Source organism: Copadichromis virginalis, linkage group LG4 (genome assembly GCF_057382275.1).
Source record: "Copadichromis virginalis isolate Kocher_CV1m ecotype Utaka linkage group LG4, C_Virginalis_male_GT1.1, whole genome shotgun sequence".
In the NCBI taxonomy this organism is placed as follows: Eukaryota; Metazoa; Chordata; class Actinopteri; order Cichliformes; family Cichlidae; genus Copadichromis; species Copadichromis virginalis.
In genome coordinates, this window is record NC_140621.1 from 20,941,113 (window position 1) to 20,969,057 (window position 27,945).

Here is a 27,945-nt window from a genome sequence, read left to right on the forward strand (position 1 = left end):
GAGACAAGTTAAGCGCAATACAGCCACTTTCAGCATTAGCAGTTGCGCAATAGTGATCGTTTGAGGTATAGTAGTATGAAGAGAAATATATATATATATATTTTTTTTAATATAAAAACAGCCTGGAAAGTAAACACTTTAAACATAAAAAGGTTTATTTTTGTCAAAGAGCACATCTGCAAGCAAGAAAGCAGAAGTTAGTATTTGCAGATCAGAAACTTTGAACTGTTAGAGTATTTCAAACATTAAACATTTAGTTTTAATATCCTGGACAACCATTTCAATGGTCAGCATTTTCCAAGTTTTGTTTGAAATAAGCATGAGCATATCTTTGAGTGTACTCCCATGCCAAACAGTTCGGCTGATTAGCTCTGTGCAGGCCGTTCGACACCTTCCATGCCATTGGGAGGATAATCCGGAGTGTATCTGGTTTTGCTTTGGACATACCTTCCTCTCTGGTAGCTGCTTCTGGACCGGACAATATATCTTGAAGGATGTGGGTTATGAAAGATCGGTTGATAACCTCTTGACGGAGCCATGACACTCTGGTAAACCTTGACCCTTGAGGGAACCTGGACCCACAGGGGGCTGAACACTGCATTTTGTGGCCGGGGGAGCATCTTATTAAATTTAAGCTTCCTGCCTCCAAAGAACTTCGAAAAAGCAAGAACCCCCCTCCAAGACTGAGAGAAAGGCTGGGCTCGTACGTTACTCGGAGAGGATGGCTTCACTGATGTGAAGGTTTGCCCAGTTGCAGACCCCCTGCTCATGTAATCGGCCATAATCATTAGTGCCAGGACCAGTACTTTGAGGCTGGGAGTTTTCAGAGGGATACCGAAATACTTCCTCAAACACAAGACTGGGTTTCTTTCTTGAACGATAGCTATATCCACTGGAGACTGTGCCGACGTCCTGGCCTGGGTAATCAAAACCTGAATCAGCCACCCCATTACCATTGCTCACTGGTTCAGGCTGCCAGGACTCATAGCTGCGAGGTGCCACAGCCTGAAAGGTTGAGGATGAAGCAGGCTCATAGTATGCAGTTTGACCAGTGCTTGTCGAGAGGGGCATAGTGCTTGCATAAACAAATGACGCAGAGCGAGGCATTACAGCAGCTAATTTGGGCTTTGCTGGGTTAGCTACCTCAGAGCTGGACTTTCAAGGGAATAGGAGTGGCTCATTAAGGTTTACTAGCCCCCATTGTCTTGTCTCACCATTAACAAGTCCCTCTATCTTTGGTGCGATTTGTGGGTTCGCTTGTTTTTGTTGAGTCTGCTGCTGTTTAGTCGAACGTTTGTTATAGCTTTTGTACACAAATCCAGCTTGCTGGTTGTCTGCAGCCTGCTGGTTACCCTGATCCGAGGTCAAAATGTCATCATCTCCATCATCCACTAGGTCACGTGGCTCTGCTTTATTTGGATACATATATCCATATCTATGCCCATAGCCTGTAAAGTGAGAGAAAGTTTATATAGAAATTGCAGAGTTTAGGCTTAATGTCAAAATTGAGAAAAGCAACTACCTTTTATAGTTGGTGAACCACCATTACTATCAAATGGTAAAGAAATACAGGAAACCCTGTAAGATAGCCAGACGATGCCATCAGATTAAAGTCTCATTTAGAGGTAACTGGAATAAATTGTGCTAACATCAACAAAACATACCAGAAAATGAGTCCAAGAGCCATGACTGTTAGCTGAGAAGCAGTAACCTGTACTCCTCAGACAGTATGGCTTAAAGGCAAGCAGATTAGATCTAGGACCTGAGTGCAACCTCTGTCCTGTACAATACATCCCTCTGTGCTACTTTTCTATACCGGCACTCCAGTTCTTCATTAACAAAGACCACTTTCAGCTGCTGCTCACGTGGCAATTAGTGGTCAGGTTGTTAACAGGTGTGGCAGCTGAACAGCACCACCCTCTGTGTGGGTGTCAAACATCACCCTTGTAAACATGTTTCCAGTGTAGACAGAACTATTCTGATTATTTGGAAAACACTGAACGTCTTTCTTTCTTTTTTTTTCTTTTTCACTGACCGAGAACTTTGTGTCTCTTGAGTCAGGTTGCAATATATTCCCTGAAATCAACACCCCCGTGGCCCGCCGTCTTTGCCAGTTTTAGATTTCTCTCTTAGATATCCAACACTATGGCAACAGGGCGATGAAGGAGGGAGACAAAGATATTACAGTAGGAGCAAAGTTTAATAGTTATTACAGGGGTCAAAGAAAACTTAAGTCACCAATTGGGTTGCTTAACAATAAAGAAAATAATACCAGGAGTCGACCAGTGGAGACATCAGCACACTCTGATGTAAGAAGTGCCCAGGCTGCTGTGCACTAAGCAGAGTGGCAATCTCTGCTTAGTGCAGTCATCCAACTATAGTACTAAAGTGTTGTCATGGCTCAATCAGTACCTCGGTGTTTAAGGACCTTATTTCCCAAGGGATTTACTGTAGCAGATGTTATTTTGGTGTAGATTTTACACCAGATGCCCTTCCTGGCAAAAACCCTCCCATTTATCCAGACTTGGGCCCGGCACTGGGAGCACACTAGCTTGTGACCCCTGAGGCTGGGTTTTGTGTCTCTGCCCTGCCTCAAACCATGGATCTTAATCACTGCACCACAGAATCACTTCCAGTACTCTTGGATGTAAATAACATAAGGATGAAAGAGTGGGGGGGAAAAAACGTCTGCAGTGATCAATGATAGAACATTTCATGTCTATTCAGTTAAACTGGCGTGATAATAAAATGAGCTGCGATGAATGGTTAAGTGTACCAACTTTAACATAGTTTTCATCTCATGCATGTGTTGATATTTTTGCACCAAACTTACTGAGTCATTTTGCAGAGTCATGCAAGAAGATCTGCGTGCTCCTTGTCCTACATCTGCACAGCCACGCCTGACCTTTACATTTTCTAATCACTAACTCAGACGTCCCATTCCATTTTAAGAGGCTATAGTAGATGGGAATGTTATGTGCATGAACATTCATATATATACATGGCGTGCACGGGCTGAGCTGTCTGCTTGCAGTGCTAATTGTCAGTGAGGAGTGAATGCATCTTGGAGGAGGCTGACAGAAACACGTTCTCGGATGCAGAAAGACTGTGTTTTTGAAAGTGTCCAAGCGAGACAAGCTTTGCTTTTTGAAAACTAAAAATATGATGGTTATTACGTGGAACAGTAAAATGGACAGTTGAGATACATTTTTGTTCAAATATTGATTCCTTTAAGCTTTAAATCGAGGCACGAGTTCTTTTTTTCTCCCTTTGGTAGTGCAGACTCATGCACAGAGCTCCAGAAGGGAATCTCTGTGGAGCTGTTTCTCTGAGGCAGGCATGTAAAGTCACATACTTGTGCTCCTACAACACTGGCAGTCATTGTGATGCTCGTATCTATGCTGGCTAAAGGTGACATGTGTTACTGACATAGCACTCAGCCTCTGAGAGTTAATGGAAAGGTGATGTAGCAGAACTCCTGGAATCCTTCATCTTTATCCTTTTCCCAGCGTGGCTGATAGTTTATGATTTCGTAGGCGCAGGCAGATTAACGGCTGCCTAGAGCTTCCAGATAACATTTTTTTTCTTAATAATTCTCCTGTGATTACCCATCCTTACCACACAGTGGCAAATCCTGTCAAAGTATGGTTATGGCAAAATAAATGTTTTTATTACTGAAGTGATCTGTGTAGGTGTGGGACTAAACCCCTGCAGCTCCCAGTGTGGTGACTGTTTATTGCTAAGCATAACAAAGGTAATGTTGTTTGAGGTTATCGCGCAATGCATTTTTTTTTCATTTCATTAATGCAGAATGAATCGCTCATAAAAAGATTATAAGTGATACCTTTTTTGCTGAGCAACCTCGTATCTACTTGTGTTTTCCTGAACACGCACATTCACTGTAACCTACTTTATTTAAGGCCACCATAGGAACACTCAGGATGTGACTCACCTAAAACACCTTGTTATTTACAAAGCGCTCTTTACGATGCGCTGTACAGGGCAGTGGTTAGTGTACATGGAAAAAGCTGTGATGGAGAAATATCAGCAGTGATACATCCTGTCAGATGGGCGCGCTGAGTTAAATTCGGCACACCAACACCATTATACACTCAACCTAGACGTCACTACCCCGTACCTTCTCTCCCTCTCCTGTTGTGCCCATTTGTGTTTACGTATTCCCATTCTATTTTTTTCATAAATTTATTGTGTTGGGGGGAAAAAAACTGATTTTGGCAGAATGTAATATACATGAACTGGCCACTTCATTAGTTACACCTTGCTATTAGTGAGTTGGTTTGACCTTGACAGCTTCGTAGTTTTCATGTGGCTTAGATTTAAGGTGCCTGAAACATTCCTCAGAGATTTTGGTCCATATTGATAAGACAGCATCACACGCTGTTGGTGCTCTACTGAATTGAGATCTGGTGGCTGTGGAAGCCATTGGTGTACAGTGAACTCACTGTCATGTTCAGTTAATCAGTTTGAGATAACTTGATGAGTTGCTGTGTGACATATTGCTTGCTGGAAGCAACCATCAGAAAATGGGCACACTGTGGTCATAAAAGGAAGGATATGATCTGCAGTAAAACTCATTAGGATGTGGTGTTTAAACGATACTCAATTGGCACTAAGGGGCTCAGAGCATGCCGAGAAAATACCCCCACCCTATTAAACCACCACCAATCTGAAGTAAGGATGAATCCATGCTTACATGTTACTTGCACCAAATCTGACCCTACCATCTGAATGTTACAGCAGAAATTAAGACTCATCAAACCAGGCAGCGTTTTTCTAACCTTCCATATTGTCCAATTTTGTGCCCATGTGACTTGTAGCCTTAGTTTCCTGTCCTCAGCTGACAGGAGTGACGCTCAGTGTGGTCTTCTGTTGCTGTAGCCCAAATCTGCTTCAAGGTGTGATGTGTTGTGCGTTGCTCTTCTGCATTCTTTGGTTGTAACGAGTGATTATTTGAGTTACCGTTGCCTTCCTATCAGCTTGAAGCAGTCTAGCCATTCTCTTCTGACCTCTGACACGAACAATGAATTTTCACCCAGAGAACTTCCACTCACTCATATTCATATTCTTTCTTTTTCCATCATTCTCTGTAAAACGCTAGAGATGGTTTTATGGGGAAATCCCTGCACATCAGCAGTTTCTGAAATACTCAGGCCATGCCAATTTCACCTCAGTCACCTTTCACTCAAATTGTGTTCACTTAAATCACCTTGCTTTTCCATTCGGATGATCAGTTTGAACTTCAGCAGGTCCTCTCGACTTACACTGAGTTACTGGCATGTGACGGGCTGATTAAATATTTGATTAAACAAGCAGTTGAACAGTCACTAGGTGTCTAATAACGTGGCCAGTGAGCGTATGTATCTGAGTATACTCCGGTAAATATTGTATCCACAAGTAATGCTAAAGATAAAACCAAATGCAATCTCAATTACTTTTTTGGGACAGTATGCTGCGCCTATGCGTGTTCTCAGATTTTGAGTTAAAGTATATATATAATATATAAAGCGTGTCTATTATTAGTTTCTTTGTACTGTTCTTCCTTATTTACCCTTATACAATGTTCTCTGCTGCTACTTATATATAGAAAACACTGTTTGTGCCTACGGCAAACACACAGCTGAGATTATGCTTTAGTCACAGGTCACACACGTTCTTTACCCCAGATGGTAAAAATTGCATTTATGCATCAAGGGAATTAATCAGATAAAGCTGCAGAGTGAAAACCAGCTGTCTTGTTTAAAGTATGATCTGGTCCATTTAACATATTCAGTAATGTGAGTGCACTTGTTGATAGATAATGCAGAAATACATAAGAGGCTGTTTTGCTGCATTAGTGCATAACATACAAGCGGACGGGCGTTGGAAATGACGTGACGAATGTTTGTGCGTCTGCTTGGATTGAAAAAAATGTATTAAACATGAAGACATCAGCATCAAAATGTGACTTGGACACAGCCCCGATGTCTCGGTGTTAAACAGTTTCTTCTGTTCCCTGAACTTTCCAACACGAGATCGTCTCATTGAAAGCGGTCCTCTGTGTGAGCGAGTGTGCATCAGCTTGTTGGATCACTTGCCACCGTGGCGCAGGCTCTGCTATCCCTTCTTGCCTCCCCCCCCACCTACTCCTCATCCTTTGAAGTCGTGGAAATGACTGTGCCATCTGGAGAGTTGAGGAGCCATGTTTGGAAGGAGAGCACCATGTCTGGACAGGCAGTTGGAAGAAGAAGAAAAAGAGAAAGAAGCGGTAACAGTGTAGAAAGGGTGGAAGGACGCTAAAAAGGAGGCAAAGGTGAAGGCATAAGTGCAACACTAAATAAACACAGGAAGATGTGTAATTGTATGGGTGGAAGTGTGAGGGTGAAGAGATGGTTAAGTCAAAGAGGCCCTTTACACATTTTGGCTTCTTGCTGTTGAGCTTTGGCAACGATAGAGCAAACAGTGTGACTACTCAGAGCAGATGAAAGGGAGCAGAGCGAAAACAGGGGTGCACAATATGTCTGCGCGGTGACTGACTGTAGCCTGCGGCCAAGTTACATCCAAGTAGCGCTGTCTCAAGTGCAGAAGTTGTTATTAATTAACAACATACTACCTGTTCTAGCTGATATTGCAGCAGGTGTTGTGAGTGGAAATTATATATCCTTTCATTTTAAATTGTTTTGACAATTTGCATCCACGGAGTTGTAGGAAAGTGTGCACAGCTACTTTGTCTTTGTTGTTAGATCAAGAAATGGCAAATTAACATTTAGCACAATCATACTGTTAGAAATGTGACAAATATCAGTCAGATACCTCCCAGATACCAGTACTACTACTTTAGCAATCCCTTAGGCAACATGTTTACATGAGTTTTATGTAAATTTTAGATTCATTTGAATGACATATTTTAACATAATTAATATAATAAGCTTCATTTAACGCATATTTATCAAGTACCTATTAAGTAATGTTATGTATTTTAAAAAATCTGATCAATGATCTTGCATTGATTGTCCACCAGAGCGCCCCCTGGTGGACAATCAATGCAAGATCAACACTCGTGTCATAGTTGGGGTGAGATTTCTCCAATATCTTCTTTATTTTTTTTCACTTTTCATTCATTCATTAGTCTTTATGAATGCCACTACCAACAGCTAATATCAAATGGCTAATATCAGCTGATTGTATTGGCATGCTGGTAAACCAATCAGGCTCTGCAACCATCCACCTACATGCCTTCTTTGTTTGAAAGATGACCAAAAACAGTCAACAATAATGATGTGTAAAAAAACATATAACTTTGTATTTAATGTTAAAGTTAGAGTAAACAAAAGAGACGAGTCACGTGTTCTTTGAAATCTTTCCACACATCCTGTTCTTTTTGTGCTTGTCTTTTTTTCCTAAATGATAGAAAGATGCTAAAAATTTGAACCAAGTGTTGTTGGCACTCTTCCTGTAAACTGTTTGGCTATGAGGGGAACTATATCACCTTATGTTTGGTAAACCTGCATTTAACTAGAAAGCAAAGATAGCAAAAGACAAAATTCGAGCTTCATACAAGAGAAAAATGTGTGAGTTTGCCTTAAAAAGTGACTTACGCCTGACCCACAGCTAGATAACTTTGAAGTCATTGTCTGTGCATAAAGCCGGTGTAGCGATTTACACATTCACCTGACAAGGAAAGATCTCCACTTTAAAACAGAAATCACTTTGGGGTTGCGTCAGGATGCAATGCAGAGCTAGCTTCTGAGGTGACCCCTTGTGAATAAGGGAGCAGCTGAAAGCAGCTTTCCGTCTGTGCATAAAGAATTGATTTTATGCATTGATCTCCAAAAGCAACATTCCTCCCATTTATATCCACTGCTTTCCTTAGAAAGGCGTGCATGTTGCTTTGTCTAATCTCCATGTTGTCTGTAGCGCTTTACTTTCATGGTGGTGTCTCCATAATAGCAACCAGTGTGGCTTTTGTTGTGATTGGAATACATTTGCATACCAACTGCATCCAGTTTGCCCACTCTCAGTCCCGACCCGGCGACTGTTTTACTTCTCATCAAGGGATGATATCGTTTTCACTTTGTCAGATGAGCGCACTGGATGTGGGTTCCTCCACTGCTCAGTTGGTACATTTGCTACCCCTGTGGGCGACACGTATGTGTCAGTTAGCAATACGAGGGCCGATATGCCTCCAAAGAGACCGCCGTGATGGTGTAGGTGTAGAGCCAATCAGTTCCTCAGCTCTGAACGGAGCTGTGGACCTCATTAACCAATCAAGGAGCAGAAGCGTGGGGGCGTTGGAACATGACGGAGAGACCTGCGCGGCTCCTGATGGGGACCCCCAAAACAATAAACATCTTACACAACAGCAGGCTGAGACGCAGCGCTGCTCCTCTTAAGCTGTTGAGATCTGAAGGGGCCTCCTGCCCCACTGTGCTTGGCGTGTGAAGATGGCCTAAATATGTTAATTCATTAAATCATGTTTTGGTTGCTCTACAAACAACACCCAAGCTTTGTTGCTTCACTCTGATATATATATTTTCTTTTTGGAAACATCCCTGTGGGTGTTGTATTTACTCTGTCACATTTGCATGAAATAAAACTGAAAGTTTGGGTCCTTATTTAAGTATTTAGAATTACAAGATGGTGAGGAGTCTCCATTATGAGCTCTCATGAATTCTAAAAAGTTAAGTTGGAAAAAAAAGAAATGCAAAATAAAAAAGAGAAAGAAGTCATTCTGTTGTATATTATACCTTGAGCTATTTGAAAATAATTTTTTTTTTTTTTTTTACAGCCAACACTTTTTTTTCCTTTTTGCTCCCAGATGAATAACAAAGTGAAACGCTAAATCAGGGAGAGCATCCAAGTTTCACTTCAAATGTCTGACGAAACTATTTGGCAACCGAAATTTCTCAAGTAGTTCCTTGATTGACATCAAAATCCCACAGCAGGCCTTTCAGTTTCACTTCAAACTTGATTTAAGCCATCGCTTCACAGTTATCAAGCTTGAAGAAAAGAGAGTATCTGCTTGGGACTAATTAGAATAGTTGAATGTGGAGAAATCACGGAAACATTCTTTTAATATATCAGCGATTTTAAAAAACCCTCTTTCAGCTCAATGGCATTAATTACACCAAGAGTGGAAGCTTAGCTGGCCTGGATAATTATGTGTAATTCTGTCTCTGCTTCACAGTCAAAAATGCCCAGTCTCCCCCCCACTATTGAATACCGGGTCTCTCTGTTGCCACCACCCTCCTTCATTTTCCCGCTGTCTGTCTGTCTCCCTTTCCTTTCTCCCACCTTCTCGCTCAACCACTGTAGCAACAAAGTGGGCCATTTCCATTTTGTTATCATGGTAACGGCTCCTCTGGGCAGTGTCGATGTGCGTTTTATGTTATCTGATTGCATCTGCGCTCGATGATTAACCCCCCACCCCTCAGTCTTGTACTGTATATACAAATGATTAAAGCAATGACATGGCAGAGCTTTTCATAAAAAAGGCATCTGTGGTATTTATAGCAAATTTTATAGCAAATTTGCCTTACAGCAAAATGTCACATAGTCAAATAGTATGAATCATATTATCTTAGAGCAGGTAGTGTTTTCAATTTCAGCAGATTTCACAGTGCTATTTATGGGTTTCAAAGGTCATTAAAGTCTCACACTGTCAAATATATTGGTTGTTACTGTTCTGGGGGGAATTGGTAGCTTGTCAAATTGAATTGTAGGGCCTTAACAGCCATGCCCAGAAGGCTTTTTTAATCTGTGCGCCAGTTAGCACCCCTAAATACAGAGGGTTGTGAGACTTTCTTCTGTTTCACTGTTAAGAGGATTGCCAAAGTGTGCGTTCTAGACAAAGAGCTCTCATTAAAACTCTGCAACATAGAGAGAAGAGGATGAGGAGGAGAGAGGATTGGGAGTGAGAAGGAATAGATAATGACGGGAAAGTGTTTTAAGTTTCAACTTGACTGTGATTCTCCTCCTACAAGGCGGTGATGATGTTTTTTTGATTTGAAGCAGCCACAGTCAAATAGACATTGATTGAATTTGATGAAAATTCTATTAATGCAAACTTTGAACGCAAAATGAAATTAAAGTATGTTCATCAGCCATTAGGTACTCACTAGGTATACCTTGCTAATATCTGTTGGACCCCATTTACCTTAATTCTTCGTGGCACAGATTCAACAAGGTGCTGAAAACATTCCAGAGATTTGACATGATGGCATCACACAGATGCTACAGATTCGTCTGCTGTACATACTGAGAATCTCCTGTTCCAACACATCCCAAAAGGACAGTTTGAGAAACCAGTTTGAGATGATTTGAGCTTTATGACTGCTAAAAGATGGGCACGGTGTGATCATAAAAGGATGGATATGATCTGTAACAATACTCGGGTAGGTTGTAGTGTTTAAATGATGCTTAGTTGGTACTAAAAGGCCCAGAGTGTGCCAAGAAAATAACCCCTACACTGTTACACCATCAGCAGCAGCTTGAACCCCAGGATGGATCCCACTCTTAACTGACAGAAGTGATACCTAGTGTAGTCTTCTGCTGTTGTAGCCCATCTGCTTCAAAGTTCAATTTCTTGTGCATTCAGAGATGATCTTGTGCATACCTTGGTTGTAATGAGTAGTTATTGCCTTCCTATGTGGTTGCATTTTTTTTTGAGTTTATGAAATACTTAGACCAGCCTGTCAACAACTATACTTGTGTGGAATTTGTGCAATGTGATTGGCTGATTGGATATTCATGTTATTGAGCAGTTGAACAAGTTGAAGTGGCAGCTAGTGTATAACAATGCAAAAGTAGTAGAGTAAGGGAGTTCTTTGTCCCTACTCTTGCCAAATGCTTTCCCATAGGGGATCATTGAGATTCTCTCTTTAATGTTTTCTTGTTTTTATACACACATGCACTTATGTGCACACACACGTACAATATTGCTTTGCCAGATTTGTGTTTATTCAATAAATGAGTGCGGGTGTGAGAGACATCTGGTAACCTGCCCTGTGTCATATCTTGTAAAACAGTTTTGATTTACAAGATACATTTTCCATATCTTTTCCCTCATGTTCACTCGCTACTGTAAACTCGTGCCAGATATGGTGTGCCAAGGTTACCATGGTAACAGTGTTTGGCCCTCGCACTGCCTGTGATGTGCCAAATCTCTGTTACGTAGTTTACCCTAGGCAGGCCCTTCCCCGTTTAAAGTCCAGTAACACAAAACTTCTTCCAAGTGATCCTTAAATGATGAGTCAACATTGAAATCACCTCTTCAGCTTCCATTTAACTAATAAAAAGGGGTCTCAGTAGCTTCGACAGTGCCTCCATGAGTCTGTGCGGCTGGATCGTTGCGAGCTCATCAGACAGTCTAAATCAAGACCTTAATGAGGCGAGGAAATGCCAGACCAGCAGCGCTCGCTGGCTGCACCCTGAAGCACAACAAAAGGAAGGATGTCATTTTCATTTTCAGTACGCTGGCAGACTCCGTGCAGTATTGACCACCGCAACTGCAATATTTCCCCGTTATCAGACTGTCTGAGCAGATCAAGTCACAGTGTTTTGCTTGCATAACACAGTGTCATCTGGTGACATTAAAAAGGGGTCTCTTTGGAGGCTCGGCAGCATTACTCAGCTGAGAGTGGGTAGTTAATTGTCAGGGAGCTGCTTGTGTGTTTTTGCTGAGACACAATGCAGTGTAATAAGATGACACTGTGTTTTAACAAACAAAGGCAAAAGAGCATTGGGAGAGGCCTCGGAGGGAGAAATAATGAAGACACCGAAGACAGAGGATATGCATGATTATGTTTCCCTCTTTTCCTCTTCCTTGTTTTTACTTCCATCCCCCTATTCTTTTCCTCATCTTCTTACAATCTAGTCCTTCCCATTTGGGATGCAAGTTGAGGAGGCAAGAAGGAATCGCAAACATCTGAGGCAACATACATTTGACAATAACAAGTAATTTTCTTGTGTGCACCACCTGGGTCTGTTATGTTCTCTACGGCTATTGTATTATAGCCTCTGTAAGATAAATGAAGCAGTGTTCATAACAGCTCCAGCAGCCATAGTTAGGATTATCTATGAAGGGAAGCTCTTCCTGCAAGCTTTGTGTCTCCTTGAGATGCATTTTAGGAATGGACACATCCTTCTGAGGTCACTTTCCAGGTCACAGGCTGGAGGACAGAGGTGAGATGGTGAAGCGAAGAAGTGAGAAGTGCTGGTTGTCTTCTGTGTGTCTGTAAACGGCAACTGAGAGTGGCAGGAGCAATAGCAGCACTGTGATTTTAATCTTTGTGGCTTCCAGAAATGGCATGGAGAGGAGAGGCAGAAGAGACATCTGACAAGATCCAATAAACGGCTGGCTCGGTGTTGCCACAAACATGCTGATAACGTTCTACCACACTGGCTGAGCATCTGTTACAAAATGACTTTTTCTTTGTGTAACTCCCCCCCCCCCCCCCTCAATGACTGGGTTATGCTCATGTGTAACAGCTCAGTCTGTCTTTGCATTCATTTTTAGTTGTTTGACCCATGTACAGATGGACACGGGGCGAGCGCCTATCGGTAAAAGCCCGTTCTTTTATCTCAGCAGTGTTCTTATAAGGTGGAAGATGGCAGCGCGTTAAACCTTCCTTCATTCATAATAGATGCTGCCGCAACGATTTATATAACAGGACACTATCAGTGCAGAACAGAAGACATTTAACCCTATTACTGTGTATAGGGCTTATCTCCCTAAACCATCAATTGCCATGACAGTGTGTTATATGTTTAGTGTCACTTGTTACAATCCGTCTAATGGATCAATAAGGCCACTGTGTATTTGTGTGGATTGTGCAACGCTCAGCAGTCTGTCCTGGACAGAAAGACTTTCCCCGGGGGATTTCAAAGCAGAAGCGTTCATCTTTACATGTCTCACCACTCCAGCTGTGCTTAATGAATTCTGTGGTGATTACTCCCACGGCTATTTCTGGAATGGTTTTAAGTCAGAGATTTCAGTCTTGACCCACATAAGGTGAGTACAATGTGCACTGCACTCAGGAGGTTTTGGAGCTCAGTGGGTCAGAGTCTTACACCCTGCATGCTTGTGTGCCACTGAAGGTATGAGCACCGAGAAAAGATACGATTTGAATGTAACATCATCACCGCTATTCTTCAATACTGAGAAGACAAACACTCTTTTTACTGTATTTTCTCCATAACTGATGTAACACTGATGTATTTGACTTTTATTGTGACAGCTGTCAGTTAATCATAGTGCTGGTTAATCAGCCCATTATTTTCCTGAATCTTTTCCTTTGGGAACAGCGGGAAAGTTTTAGTCATTTCCACCAGTCTGGAGTAAGATGTTTATGTAATTTTATCAGCCAAGAACAGAAAAAATTAAAACACAATAATAAGAAAAAAATCTGCAGATGAGATGCGTGCAATAGTGTGGCCCATTTTAATCGACGGATAAGTCAAATTAGCAGCATATTTTTACATTAATGCTCTACCAGCTGTCTTTTATTGTTATTTACTGTATCTGATCCTTTTAAAGTTTCTGTGCATAAAGCTAAGCAGGAGAGATGAGAAAGATGCTGATGAAATAGACCTAAAAGACGTGTGTGTGTGTGTGTGTGTGTGTGTCAGTCAGATGGACACATGGGATTTTCCCAGCTTCAGAATAATATTTATGCTATTTCTGTGCAAGGACAAAGATGCAGGAAGACAGGGCAGCAGGGAGAGAGAGGCAGAGGGTTAGAGATTGTGTGCCAGTTTTCTGAAGCGTGTGTTCCTTCTTCCTGCGCCTGCTGTGTGTGCATGTATGTGTGTGTGCGTGAGTGTGTTGGTGTGTATGTGTTTGCGTGTTTGCACAGTTTGAGGGTCACCCAGGAAGAGACTGCAGCGCCGATCTTAGTCATCCTCACACCTCTCCCCTTTTTACCTGACTGTCCATCTGTCCACATATTTACCACCAGAAACAGATTTCCTGCTGGAAGCAAATTCAAGTGAGCAAATTGTACCTTTACATGAGGCTACAGTAAACAGTGAGCAGATAGTGTGTGTGTGTGTGTGTGTGTGTGTGTGTGTGTATGGAAATATTAACGAGTTTAGTCCTGCCTATAAAAGGCAGAAGGCACGGCTGAAAATGGTACGGAGGCTCTACTGTGTTTGAACAAACACACACAAACAAAATGTGTTGTTGATTCCTGTTCAGCTGTGTTGTCCATTTGAACCAGTAAGCATATTCATAAATTATCAGTCTGTCTCAGAGCTCGGACTACTCTTAAATCTGGCCCAATTTGTTTTTGTTTCTTCTCCTACAATATAGTTATAAAGATAAGATAAGATAAGATAACCTTTATTAGTCCCACACGTGGGAAATTTGTTTTGTCACAGCAGGAAGTGGACAGTGCAAAAGTTATGAGGCAAAAATTAGAATACAATAAGAATAAATACAGTACACAACTGTACAGAATAGAATAAAATAAAATACTATATACAGTAGAATAAAATAAAATAAATATACAATAAGATAAAAATAGAATACAAATACTATATACAACTGAGTAAAAATACAACGATGACAGAAAGGATTATTGCACTTAGTATTATTGCATATGTATGGATGTGTGTGCTTGATCAGTTAAAGTCTTTATTATGGAGTCTGACAGCAGTGGGGAGGAAAGACCTGCGAAATCTCTCCGTCCCACACCGTGGGTGCCGCAGTCTCCCACTGAAGGAGCTGCTCAGTGCTGTCACAGTCTGCTGCATGGGGTGGGAGATGTTGTCCATCAGGGATGACAGCTTAGCCGCCGTTCTCCTGTCACTCACCACCTCCACTGGGTCCAGAGGGCATCCTAGAACAGAGCTGGCCCTTCGGATCACCCTGTTCAGTCTCTTCCTGTCCCCAGCAGAGATGCTGCCGCCCCAGCAGACCACGCCATAAAAGATAGCAGAAGCCACAACAGAGTCATAGAAGGTCTTCAGGAGTGGGCCCTCCACTCCAAACGACCTGAGTCTCCGCAGCAGGTACAGCCTGCTCTGCCCTTTCCTGTAGAGGGCGTCTGAGTTATGAGTCCAGTCCAGTCTATTGTTCAGATGAACACCAAGGTACCTGTAGCTGTCCACAGCCTCAATGTCCATACCTTGGATGTTCAGTGGTTGCAGTGGAGAATGCTTGTGCCTGCGGAAGTCTACCACCAGTTCCTTGGTTTTACTGGCGTTGATCTGGAGGTAGTTCAGCTGGCACCAGTCCACAAAGTCTTGGGTCAGACCTCTGTACTCCTTGTCGTCCCCATCAGTGATGAGGCCGACTATTGCAGAGTCATCAGAGAACTTCTGCAGGAAGCACTGGGTGGAATTGTGGGAGAAGTCTGCAGTGTAGATGGTGAAGAGGAACGGAGCCAGAACCGTTCCCTGTGGGGCCCCCGTACTGCAGACGACCCTGTCCGACACACAGCCCTGAGTCCTCACATACTGTGGTCGGTCGGTGAGGTAGTCCAGGATCCAGGTAGTGAGGTGATGGTCCACTCCAGAGTTCACCAGCTTGTCCTTTAGAACCGAGGGAAGAATGGTGTTGAAGGCACTGGAGAAATCAAAGAACATGATTCTCACAGTGCTTCCAGCGGTCTCCAGGTGAGCGAGGGAACGATGTAGGAGGTGAATGACGGCATCATCCGCTCCAATGCCGGGCTGGTAGGCAAACTGAAGTGGGTCCAGTGATGAGCTTATTAGGCGCCGAAGCTGAGCCAGGACCAACCGCTCCAGGGTCTTCATCAGGTGGGATGTCAGAGCCACCGGCCTGTAGCTGTTGAGGTCCTTGGGGCGTGAAGTCTTTGGCACTGGTACAACACAGGAGGTTTTCCAGAGCTGTGGGACTCTTCCCAACCTCAGGCTCAGGTTGAAGAGGTGCTCCATCACCCCACACAGTTGGTCCGCGCAGGACCTGACGACCCTCGAGCTGATGCCATCTGGACCCGCTGCCTTCTTGCCATTAATCCTCCTCAGTTCCCTCCTAACCTGGGTGGTTGAGAGAGACAGGCTGGAGCCTTGTGTTGAGTGTGTATTGGATGCTGTTGTTGGGGGTGGGGGGGAGTGAGCAGGGTGAATAGAGGAGGTGTGAAGTGTCTGAGGTGGAACAGCAGCAGTGGGGGTGGGTGAGTCTGCAGCCGATGTTGCAGACTGCCTCATGGCTGAGTCAAATCTGTTGAAGAAATGATTCAGTTCATTTGCCCACCTCACATCCCTCCCAGGCAGAGAGTTCTGCTGTTTGTGGCCCGAGATGGTTCTGAGGCCTCTCCAGACTTCACCAACGTTGTTTTGTTGAAGCTGGTTCGTAGTATCTATGTAAAGTATGAATCAAGTCCACTGTGCAAATTCGCCACTTTCATGTTTTTGAAAATCAGCATTTGCAATGTACATTCATGTCTATCAACCATCTGTACACCAGCACGGTGGATTTTGGCTAGTTCACGATGACAGCCCTTTTATATGGTAAGGTAAAGACCCTATAACATTAGAAAGAATCTCCAAGAATCACATAACCTTAGTGTTAGATTTACTGTTGGCGTGGAAAGGAAAAACTCCAGCAGAACAGAAACACTGTGGGAGAAAGAGCAAGGGTTTAATAATTACAAATGAGTAAATGTTGTACATATGATAGTAGATATGATACACAGGCCCCATTCACAGAATTAATTGGACAAGCAATTTCATGGCCAGCTGCTTATTTCATTCTTTCAATGGTTAAGACAAATAACAGCAAGGTGCACACTTTGGAGCCTGAACAGTTCTGAAAAATAAATATTTGGAAAGATTTAAACCAAGACTAGCCTGTACCAGAATGATGGGAAGAGAAAAGTGTGTAGAGAGAATCTGAAGCATCTGCCAGACATTGTGGAGGCAATGTTATGTATGGCTTGCCAGTAGTGTTTATGTTTGATGCGACTGTTGATAGAAGTAACAAGATGAATTCTGAACTGTACATGGCTATATTCTCTGATTAGATTCAGCCAAATACTGCGAAACTGCATCCATATGGATAATAACTTTTGGGACTCTTGGCATTCTCTCTTGTGAAACTCTTGAGTGAAACCCAAGACTTTCACTCTTGATGAGAGCATCTCAAGGGTGGAAACACAGCATTTGGTAATGTTGATGAGTTCTGTACTTCTGGGAGTAATTGACTGCAAAGAATTTTTATTCAAGTATTAAAAATAATCCTTGTATTTTAAAAAAATGTTTGTTCATCCAATTAATTTTGAGTCTCTTAAAACGGGGGACAATGCATGACATGTAACCTGAAATACTTTTCTTAAACCACTTCAGTTAATATTCAAAGCCTGCACTTAAATCACATCTTGATTCTCTTATTCAAAATACAGTGTGGTGTTGTACAGAGGGGAATGTACAAAAATTGTGCCATTGTCCAAATATTTGTGGACCTAACTGTAAATGTCAACAGCTTGTGTACTATTTCCATGCTGCTCCTATGCCAAATAGAAGAATCTGTTATTTCCTGTGGCTAAGCCAGTTAGCTTCTAGCATTTTGTAACATTTTTAAAATACAGAGTTGAGCTGGATATCTTTTTAGCCACTTTTATTTAGGCTTTTCGGTCTTTGTTGCAATATAACAATGGAGAAAAGCTAGGAAAACTAGGAGAAAGACCAGGAGAAGATGAAACGTAATGGCTTCTGGGCGTATTCAAACCCGGGCCTGTGCATTAGCTTCACAGCATATAGGTTGACTGTTATTATTCAGTGACCTAAACAAGCAGCTGTCTTTTGCTACTTTTTAATCTAAGATGCCTATGTTGCTTAAAATATAGTTGAAAAATATAATTTGAAAAACTATGTAATGTACATATATAACTGTAAAACTAGCGATGTGCCAAGCCATGCTAATGTTAAGCCATGTGGAGCTGTGCCTCATTTAAGCATTCTTAAGTGAATACGTTTATAAAGTCAGCAAAGATGCACAGAAAAGAAGATCAGACACCAGCGAGGGAGGATAAGAAGGACAGACACAACAACATTGTCATCCCCTATGTAGCCGGTGTATCGGAGAAACTCAGGAGAGTTTTCTCCAAGCACGACATCCCAGTGTACTTCAGACCCAGCAACACACTCAGACAGAAACTGGTTCACCCGAAAGACAAAACTCCTAAACACAAACTTAACAATGTGGTGTATGCTGTACAGTGCAGCGAGGAATGCCCAGACCTCTACATCGGAGAGACCAAACAGCCACTTCACAAGCGCATGGAACAACATAGAAGAGCCACCTCCACGGGACAAGACTCAGCAGTCCATCTGCATCTAAAGGACAAAGGTCACTCTTTCGAGGATGCCAACGTTCACATTTTGGACAGAGAGGACAGATGGTTTGAAAGAGGAGTGAAAGAAGCCATTTATGTCCACTGTGAGCGACCATCTTTGAACAGAGGCGGTGGTTTACGACACCAGCTGTCTGCCATCTATAATCCAGTTTTGAGTTCCCTCCCCAGACGCCTTAACGCCCACTCACACCCTGGGCCATCTGACCTCAGGAAATCACATGATAGGGTGTGGTTAGGTTTCACAATGAGCTCACCCGAAACCCTGGCTGATTGTGACCCACACCCGCTTTCAGACCTTGGCTCATGTGATTAGGTAGAGGATCATCAGGGGGTCCTTTGTCCCTCTTTGGGGGGAAACTCCCACTGGGTTTAAATCTGGGACTCTCCACCATTTGACCTTAGAACTGAAGAAGCTTCTCGGGTGAGAGGTGAAACGTCTTCAAGCAACTCAAAGAAGTCCTGACGCTTTTCTTTCCAAGCTCCTTAGACTTTAGTGAATACTATGTAAAGGTTGGTTAGGTAAATAGAGACCAGTGTATCTGAGGAGTCGAGTTTATTTTTCCTTCATAAACCAAAAATTCAGTTCATTTAAGGTGTCAATAGAATTAATTTGGAAACTTGTTACTTGTTATCCCTAATAAATTGAACTGGACAGCAAAGCTTTCTTGGCTGGCTGAAAACTCCAAGGCAAGAGTGCTTGAATTATTAGTGTTTTATCTGCTGAAATGCTTTGGTTGCTATGATACATGATGTACATGAAAGCTATGCATTTCAGATACTTTATCGAACTGACTGCTGCTGAATCAGTAACCACAAAATGTTCCACCGAGCATTATTTTCCAATTTGTTATGATAGCTTTTGCAATTTCATTTAGTACAGGCAGTGAATTTGAGGGTTTCTTAGTGTTTTGACAACCAGGAAAAAGAACTAAGGCAGTGGATCTGACTGTGAAAACTGCGTGCTCATTGGGTATTGACTTGTGATTAACAATTGAACAAACTCTGGAGCATTCTCCTTTCTATACCTGAGAATTTAGAAAATCGACTTGGTGTTTTGTTCCAAGTCCCAGGAGCGTTTTCCCATAAACTTTTCTATAGGACCGGAACTCTTTTCACAACCACAGATATATCCCCACAATGACTCTTTTTACACCGTTCACCTTAAAAGTAAGAAGTACTGGGGAAAACAACTCTTCTGGACATAAAAACAAAAATAACACATGCACTCACACAAATATTTAATCTTACATAGATATAGTTCATCTTGAGTACTCTCACCCCATAGTCTCTTGTGGGAGATGAGAGGAGGACAAAGGCAGGAGAAAGATCCCAACAACTCCAACTCCTAATTGAGGTTGACTCCTCGTCTTTCCCAGCCTCTCTGGTCCACTCATGGCAAATATAGCAACATGCACCACAGGGGAGAATGAGTGCTTTGCAATCATGTTTTTACTGGCATTCCTGTCGGTGAATGGAAGATTTTTTTCCCCCTTTGATCCTTTGATTTGGGGTCTACTCTGGAGTTGATAAAATTGCAAGGGATTCTGTTACTTAGTCCTTTCTGTTTATATGTAAAAGTAACCTATGTATCCAGAGGCTTTATATATTTTTAGCTTTGAATAAAAAAAGGTAATGAAAGAAAGCCAGAATAGCATTTGACTAGACTGAGATGCAGTCATGAAGTGATCAGCAAGACATAGAGTCTTAACTAAATAAATGAAAGCAATGAAGTGTTATTTTTGCTGCCCTAAAGTGTAAGACGGATGTGTGTGGGTTTGAGGGGGTTGCATTGATTCTTACCAACTGTTCTTGTATTTATAAGGCACCATTGTTGGAATATTGACTTTATGAAAACAGAAATATGACCAATAAATCTTGTTTTATGTGTTTTGTATTAAAAAAAATGGTGATTTTTAAAAAGCCACACATAGGTTCAGTATTTGTTAGACATGCAGCGATCCAGAATTTTGTTGAGGTCTCAAATGGTGATAATAATCTTAATAATATTTTTTTCCTGTTGTGTCATCATACTATATTGTACTAAACTGCATCATAAAACTATAAAGAAAAATTTGGTGTCACCAGGGTGAAATGCCTCCAGAGTGCTGAGCCTGCTGTTTGCTACCACCATGGATCCCGAGCTGTCCTCATTCCCTAAAGTATCCCATTAACTTCAGTTTAGATGCTGCTGACTATGGGCTTGCATGATAGAAGCAATCAGCGTTACACAACTTTTCCAGTCACCAAAGAGCTTGCTCATAGGAGCTCATCTGATAGTTGGGTTTTTTCTGTCTTCTCTATATTATTGTAGGGTCCTGAGGCACCGTCATTTGTTGCTATATAAATAAGATTTAACTGGACAGTAACAACAGCAGTAGCAGCAACAGTAAAAACAACAGTGATACCCATAATAGCAATACAACAGCAACAATGATCGTAGCAACAGTAATAATGATAAACAAAACAAACAAAATGCAAACAAATGATTAATTGCAAGATAAATTTGCATCAGGTGTACATTGAAAATGTAGGAAATTTCCTCCTCAGTCAGATTTAAACAGCCTTTAAGTAAATTTGATATAATTTCATTGTTCTCACCACTGACTAGACTACCAGCCTGCTATTGAATAGACCTATCAGCTAATGATTATAACTACAAACAATGATTAAATGTAATGAATTCATTTTAAAATAAGTCTATGTTGTAGTGACTTTCTAGTGTAGTGGTTAAAACATTTGCTTAACACACAGACTAAGAGGAAACAGGACTCCAATTGCTCTAGTGGCCCCTTGTGATTAAGGAAATGCTAGACGAAGAAATGATGATTGTTAGAGCTTTTGTCTACTAACCTTACTAACTGCAATCTTTGACTATTCAAACAAAAAATATGTCTGCAACTAAGCAAAACCACACGAGAGCAGAAAATGCATATGTGAGTTTTGTACTTGTGTGGATTTTTCTGCATATCTGCCTGAAATGAACATGTGGTCTTGCTCAGTTGCAGACATGTATTTCGTGTAAGTATTCACACTCTGCAGTTGCTATTGCAGGTACAAAAAAAATAGCAAAGTGTCTGTCTACATAGAAGTAATACTAAGCTATATATCAACCACATCTCATGTGGCAAACACACACGTCAGGACCACTGACACTTACTCCCATACTATACACTCACATCTGTATACTGAAGGGCTACAGTGTTCTAATGCCCGGTCTCTTTCCATCTAGCAGATAACACAAAAGTGCATCAGCACTGCGACACACTCACAGGCTCTGTAATGCAAACTGAATGTCATGCAGACACGGTGGCCTTGACAAGTCAGTTCAGACTGTGTCAACAGCTCTTTGATTCTGGCCGGCTGGATGGAAAGAGCAGATCCCGCTGGAACGATGTGGCAATGGAAGCTGTTGAGAGAAAAATTAGGCCTCGATCTGTAAGAGCAGCTCTTCACCTGTAGCTAGAGAGGGCCAGTAAGAAACACGGTGACAGAGAGGCGAGCGAGAGAGGTGGGCGTAATTGTATCTGAAAGTGAGGTTAACCACATACAGGCCCGCGTATTCAATGGGCTGAATTACCCAACTGTGGAGAGCAGTTGAAATGAAGAGAAGGATGCAAGGCTCAAAACCACTTCAGAGTATTTTATTGTTACACTTTTGGTTTCAATATATGCTTTGTTTTAGCAAAAAGATTTGTTCCCAATGAACCATTTACACTTCTGAAATAGCTGAATTTTGAAAATAATAAATAAGAATATGGAATGGGTGTGCTTTTTTTTTGCAAAGGTACCAAACCAGGACCTTCTTTATTTACAGGTATGAAAGGCCATAATTGAGCAAACATATCCTAAAATCTACTCTGTTTCTACAGGTTCAGTTCTGACTGCTCTAGTCCCATTAAATAAAAACCCCAAAATCCATACAGTGTAAGTCTAATGCGGAGACCCAGGTTCGAGTCTATCAAACCGTGCACTGCATATCTTTTTCCAACTTTCCTGTCCCAAAAGAGGCTGAAAAATAAGAACATACTTTTCGCAGCTCCAACTAGACCTGGAATTTGCATTCTGGCCCAGAAATATTTTAGTTTTCTTTGATCTGAAAAGATGAAAACATACCGCTCATGTCTCTGTGCTAGGACCACATTCTGGCACAATCTGGTGGCTTTAAAATAGCTTTAGATCCTCAACTTTAGTGCTAAATACTTTCAATGTTATTCACAAGCTTTTACCTAAACACCTACTCACATCTCAGAATATAAGTGCACAACTTCCAAAATTATATTGCATAATGTAGAGCAGTACAGAACGTGTATAATTATGTGTATACGAGGAATAATATAAGAAGTCCTGCCCATTATTTATTATAAACAAAAGGAAAAAAGTCACACTGTAATATTTTTTGCCCACCCTTAGATTTGATGATGGCCATGGCATTATGTTGATATGCCTATGCAGTGTCACAACTTTTCATTTCCATCTGGCGTTTCATTCATTCTTTCTTTCTTTTTCTTTTGCGTTGATAATGGCAAAGATGGATTCCAGCACATCCCAAAGATTCTCAAACGGGTTTAAGTCTGGATGTTTTGGTCTGTTCATCCATGAAAATGATGTCTAATGCTTCTTGACCTGCTCTTCCACAGTTTGAGCCTAGTGGATCCCGGCATGATCGTCTCAGAATATGCCTTTGCCACTAGGGAAATAGAAAATGTTGATGGCAAAACTTGGCCGTTTAATATATTCTGGTCGTTTGCAGACTAATTTTACCTGGGCACATAACATTACTGAACATGCACCTGACCAACTGAAGTATCCCCTGATTACAACACTGCCCCCACTGGCTTTTAAAGTAGACACTAGATATGATGAATGTATCACTTCATCCTCCGAGGCACTCGTTTGCTTAGTTAAATCCAGGTGGTGACTTTTGTTTGGCTACTTAATCTTAATAGATAAGATATAGGAGAGAGCTATATTAGGTGTATCATGTAAGCAAAATCTTTTGCATGTATATGCTGATGGGTGGATTAATTTTTTTTATAGAGCCAACCAAAAAACTCATCTAGCAATCATAAAATTGCAATGGAGGACTGCATTGGTTAAAGCCCTTTCCTTTTAAGCTCGAGATATTTAGAAACTTTTAGCAGTGTTAATGTGTGGGGAAAGCAGGAAGTTCTTGGATTTTGAACCCTGAGTGTGAGCCATTGTCTTCTTTGTTGATACTTTTCAGAGTAAAGCTGCTGCTCCTCTAAATCAAATGGAGGCAATTGTGGTTGATCGGGCATCCAACTAGGGTGCCTCCTCTTGACGCACCTTAGGTGAGACACTTCAGGCATGTATAGCAGGAGGAGATCTCAGGGCAGAACCAGTGACACGGTGGATAGATTATGGTCTCTCGTCTGGCTCTAGAATGCCTTGGTTTCCTCATAGGTGAACTGGAGGAGGTAGCTGGGGAGAGAGACGTCTGGGCATGTCTGCTTAGACTGCTGCAACTCGGATAAGTGATAATTGGATGGACAGACGGACAGACAGACTTGTTACCTCGCTATATTGTCAATTCTGGCAATAATTTTTCAAGTAGGGCTAAGCTTCCCTGAACAGTTGCTTTGGAGTGTTCGTGCTGGGGAAGTTAAAGGTTTGTTGCAACAAAGTTCAAGGACATGTCTTGCAAGAGCGCATATTGTTTACATTTTACAACTGGGCTCACCAGTCATTAGGAAATGCTACATAGACTTTACCTAATATGTTTTAGATCATCATAGCTGTTCAGTGTAGATACCCGTTATTAAAAACACGGGGTGAAATCTACACAAATATACGAAGTACAAGATGTTCTATGAGTTTTTTGACTAGATTATATAGGTTTGTTTTCACAGTGGCGGTGCTGGAAAAGTAATTGTTGAAACTGAATGGGGAGAAAAAATTAAAGATAACAGAAAAAATAATAAGAAAGCACGGGGTGGCGTGGGAGGTAGCAGGTGCTAATTGAAACCATCTTGCAGAAAGCACAGAATGCCATTTCGCCACAGCTGCTGCCTTTCGTTTTTTCTCTCCCTTATTCAGTTCCAAATGGTATGAGCCATGCACTCGACAGGCTGACTAATCGCTCCGCACAGCCTTGGATGCGGGGCGTGTGGATTAACTAGGCCAATTAGCCAGGCGCAGATGAGAAGAGTCATGCTCCCTTTCTCAGCCGAGTGCCATTAATCAGCAATAAAGGGGCTGAAGCAACACTACAGTTTACTGACTGCTTCTCCTCTTCTTACAACGGCCAGGTTTTACTGGCTCAAACCTCTTGACCTCAATACGGCATGACTGTGTTTCTCTGGGGCTCTGCAGTTTTTGTGCTAGAGAAACACCCAGAAGAGCTTAAGAGAGGGACAGAGTGTGAGTGTCGGGTTGTGTCAGTGTGTGCGTGTGTGTGTCTGTCTAAAATCTGTTTAGGTCTGCATCTTTGAAGAGGCTGTCTTTTTTTTTTTCTTCTTCTTTTTTTTTGCCTGTCCCTTTTGGTTCTTTAGCCGTCAGAATTGTTGTCTGAAGACCAACAAGGATACCCAATGGATTTACTTTGCCAAATGGATCATCACGGCCTTGCCGTATTGGTCCATTTGATCGACCTTTGTTGATATTACTTCTTTTATTTTATTTTCAGTTGTTACAGACGGGACAGACATGACTAGGGTTGCCAACCGTCCCTTAAAATACGGAATCGTCCCGTATTTCGAAACAAAAGTACACGTCCCGTATTGAGCTAATAAGGGACGCACTTTGTCCCGTAATATAGTGAGAATCAAAAGTAGTCTATAAATGTTAATGGAATTAACGCTTTGTTTGAAAACATAATTCCCAGCCCCTCTCCTGCTTTGTGACCAATGAGCTGACAGCACACTTATGACAATTCGAGTATGACAATTCAGATTATCTCATTGGTCGAGGAAAGGTCGCTTACAGAGAAAATACCGGAAGACAACAGATGACCACAACAACAAGCATGGCCAACAGGGAAACAAACGCCGACACTGCGGTGCAAGTCTCGGATGACAGTACACCTAAAGCTGGGCAAACACTGTGCGATTTTCAAACTGCACGATTGACTCGCAGGGGTTAGAAGTTGGTAGGTCACGATGCAGGTCTCACACTATACCGCCCGATGCTCTGATGCGACCTGAGAGCTCACACTGTGCCTCCATAAAATGAAGGTTATAACAGACAATCTGTCGCTCGCTCTCTCTGTCTTTCACTCACACAGACACACACACCACCACCATCAACTTTGCTAAATTGCTAATGAAAAACACTGATCAGGCAGCTGTGATTAAGCAGCAGTGTAAATCCAACTGTTTTCACGGTTGTTGTGGTCGTGATAATTTTGTGATGCCACATCGAAAAGGCTCGGATGAGCTTTCTAAAGTTCTACAAGTTGTGCCTCCATGGCTTGTGTCCAGATCACACGCTGCACAGCTGTGCTGCTCCGTCTTTTTCACCGACGTTTACGTGTTTGCGCGTGCGCAGTGTGAGCGGCTGCGGTGACACCCTCACGAGCGATTGATGATCGGGAGCTGGTCGTGAGGTGTTAATCGCTTCTCGTTACCCCACGTATACTACACGACGCACAATGAAGGCCAAAATCGGTCTGATCACCAAATCCGTCGCACGACTCAGAAATCGTCTCAAAATGGGCCAAAAATCGCACAGTGTGAGCCCAGCATTAGAGCAGCAATGTTTGTTCGCTCAGAGAAAGAAAAATAGGCTGCAAAAGCACAGGGAGGAATGGGAAAAGGAAAACACCTGGCTGGAAAAAGTTAATATGGGCATGTGCAGTGAATATCAGCGCTATGTGGCCAGAAGTGTGATAATATAACTTATTTTGTGTAATAAACATCTGTAAGGATAGATGATTACAACAAATAGATGACTAATACATAAAAGTAATACATATGTTAGAGAGTTATCTCTGGGATGCTGGGATGATAGCTCCCTCAGGACTTAAACTCCGGTCAGAGAGTGGGGCACAGAGAGTGATGTCCGGATATACTTTAATGGAAGTTAATAGCAGCTCAACAGTACAGCAGTAGGCATACTTAACGAATGTGGGAGGGGTGGACAGACGTGTGGTTCTGAATAACAAGAAACAAGGAGAAACAATTTTCACATATAAATATAACACTCGTCACTTCCCAACATCATGCCAATATAATGATCTGTAACCCAAATAATCAGCTGAATGCTCTGACATAAGAAAGTCCCACAATCCCATTTAAACAGGCAGGAAACAAGAATATCTATATATCTCAGACAACAGAAAAGACCTAATGCCCCCAAATTAGGAAAGGTCAGCAATTACATGGTCTTCAGTGCCCTCTTGTGGCTAAATAACACAACCGCGGTACACAGATCCAACCCGCAACAAATGCTACGGTGGTAAGTCACATGCCTCTACCACTCTCGATAAATCTCCTAGCATAAACCCCCTGTAATCAATGTCAAAGTCCAACCCGTGCTATAAGTGGAAATAGACTCGTAGAACTGGAGGGATTTTGACTCACATTTGCACAGGAACGCACACGGCTGGAGATCGCTATTCCCCCACACTCATGGAGAAAAAACATGGCTAGTGCTCCTCGGACTCGTGATACGGCAGGAGCGTCGTAAAAGCATGTGACGTCATCACCGCAGCAAACAGTAAGAACAAAGTGGAACTTATCGGCAGAAATTAACACTGCACTTATAGCGATGCGATTGAAATATAAGGAGACTTTCGGACACAGCCGCCCCCAAATTTAAGTGATAAATTTGCTCTTCAACCGAAAGTCTAAGCATCATTGGGTTTACAGGCCTCATCATCCTCCCAGGCTGAGAGTCTGACTAATCTGGCAACTGGTCGAAGATATGTCTGTCCCTTGATTGTCACCTCAGCCGCTCTCACCCAACCGTCTGGCCCTGGACAGGCCTTGACCACCTTTCCGATGGGCCACTGCGCTCGCGGTAGTTGTGAGTCAACCACCATAACCACTTGTCCCATGGTCAAGTTGTCAGTTTCCCCCTGCCATCTTTGTCTCCTCTGAAGATCCGGCAGATGGTGACGCAGGAAGTTGGACCAAAAATGGTCCGCCAGAATCTGACTATGGCGCCATCGCCGTCTTCCCAGCATCTCACTCGAAGCATAAATCACCTGGGGGAGTGATGCATCTCGTCGCCCCATTAGCAATAAGTTGGGTGTGACTGGATCCGGATCCGCTACATCCGAAGAGACATACCCAAGAGGCTTTGCATTAATGATCCCTTCCACTTCGATCAGCACAGTTTGCAAAACTGCCTCTGTCACCGTATGGCTCCCAACACCACTTGAAGAGCTGTCTTCACAGACCTTATCTCCCGTTCCCAAGTACCTCCAAAATGGGGGGAACCTGGTGGATTGAACCGGAACTCAATCCTCTGCTCCGCCAGCTGCTCTTTAATGGGGGCTTCAAGAGCTGAGAAACTAGACCGCAGTTCGGTCTCTCCTCCCCTGAAGTTGGTACCACAGTCAGATAGGATCTCATATGGCTTGCCCCGGCGTGCAATAAACCGACGCAGAGCCATGAGAAAGGCATCGGTATCTATGCTGTCCAACAGGTCAAGATGCACACAGCTC

At 42.4% G+C, this 27,945-nt stretch overlaps 1 protein-coding gene and 1 pseudogene across 2 annotated transcripts in view; one reads left to right on the forward strand and one right to left on the reverse strand.

Moving 5' to 3' along the window:
• prkcab (protein kinase C, alpha, b) overlaps positions 1–27,945 on the forward strand; it is a 130,206-nt gene that overhangs the window by 675 nt on the left and 101,586 nt on the right. The window lies entirely within an intron of this gene.
• LOC146711332 (uncharacterized) lies at positions 366–27,513 on the reverse strand (annotated as a pseudogene).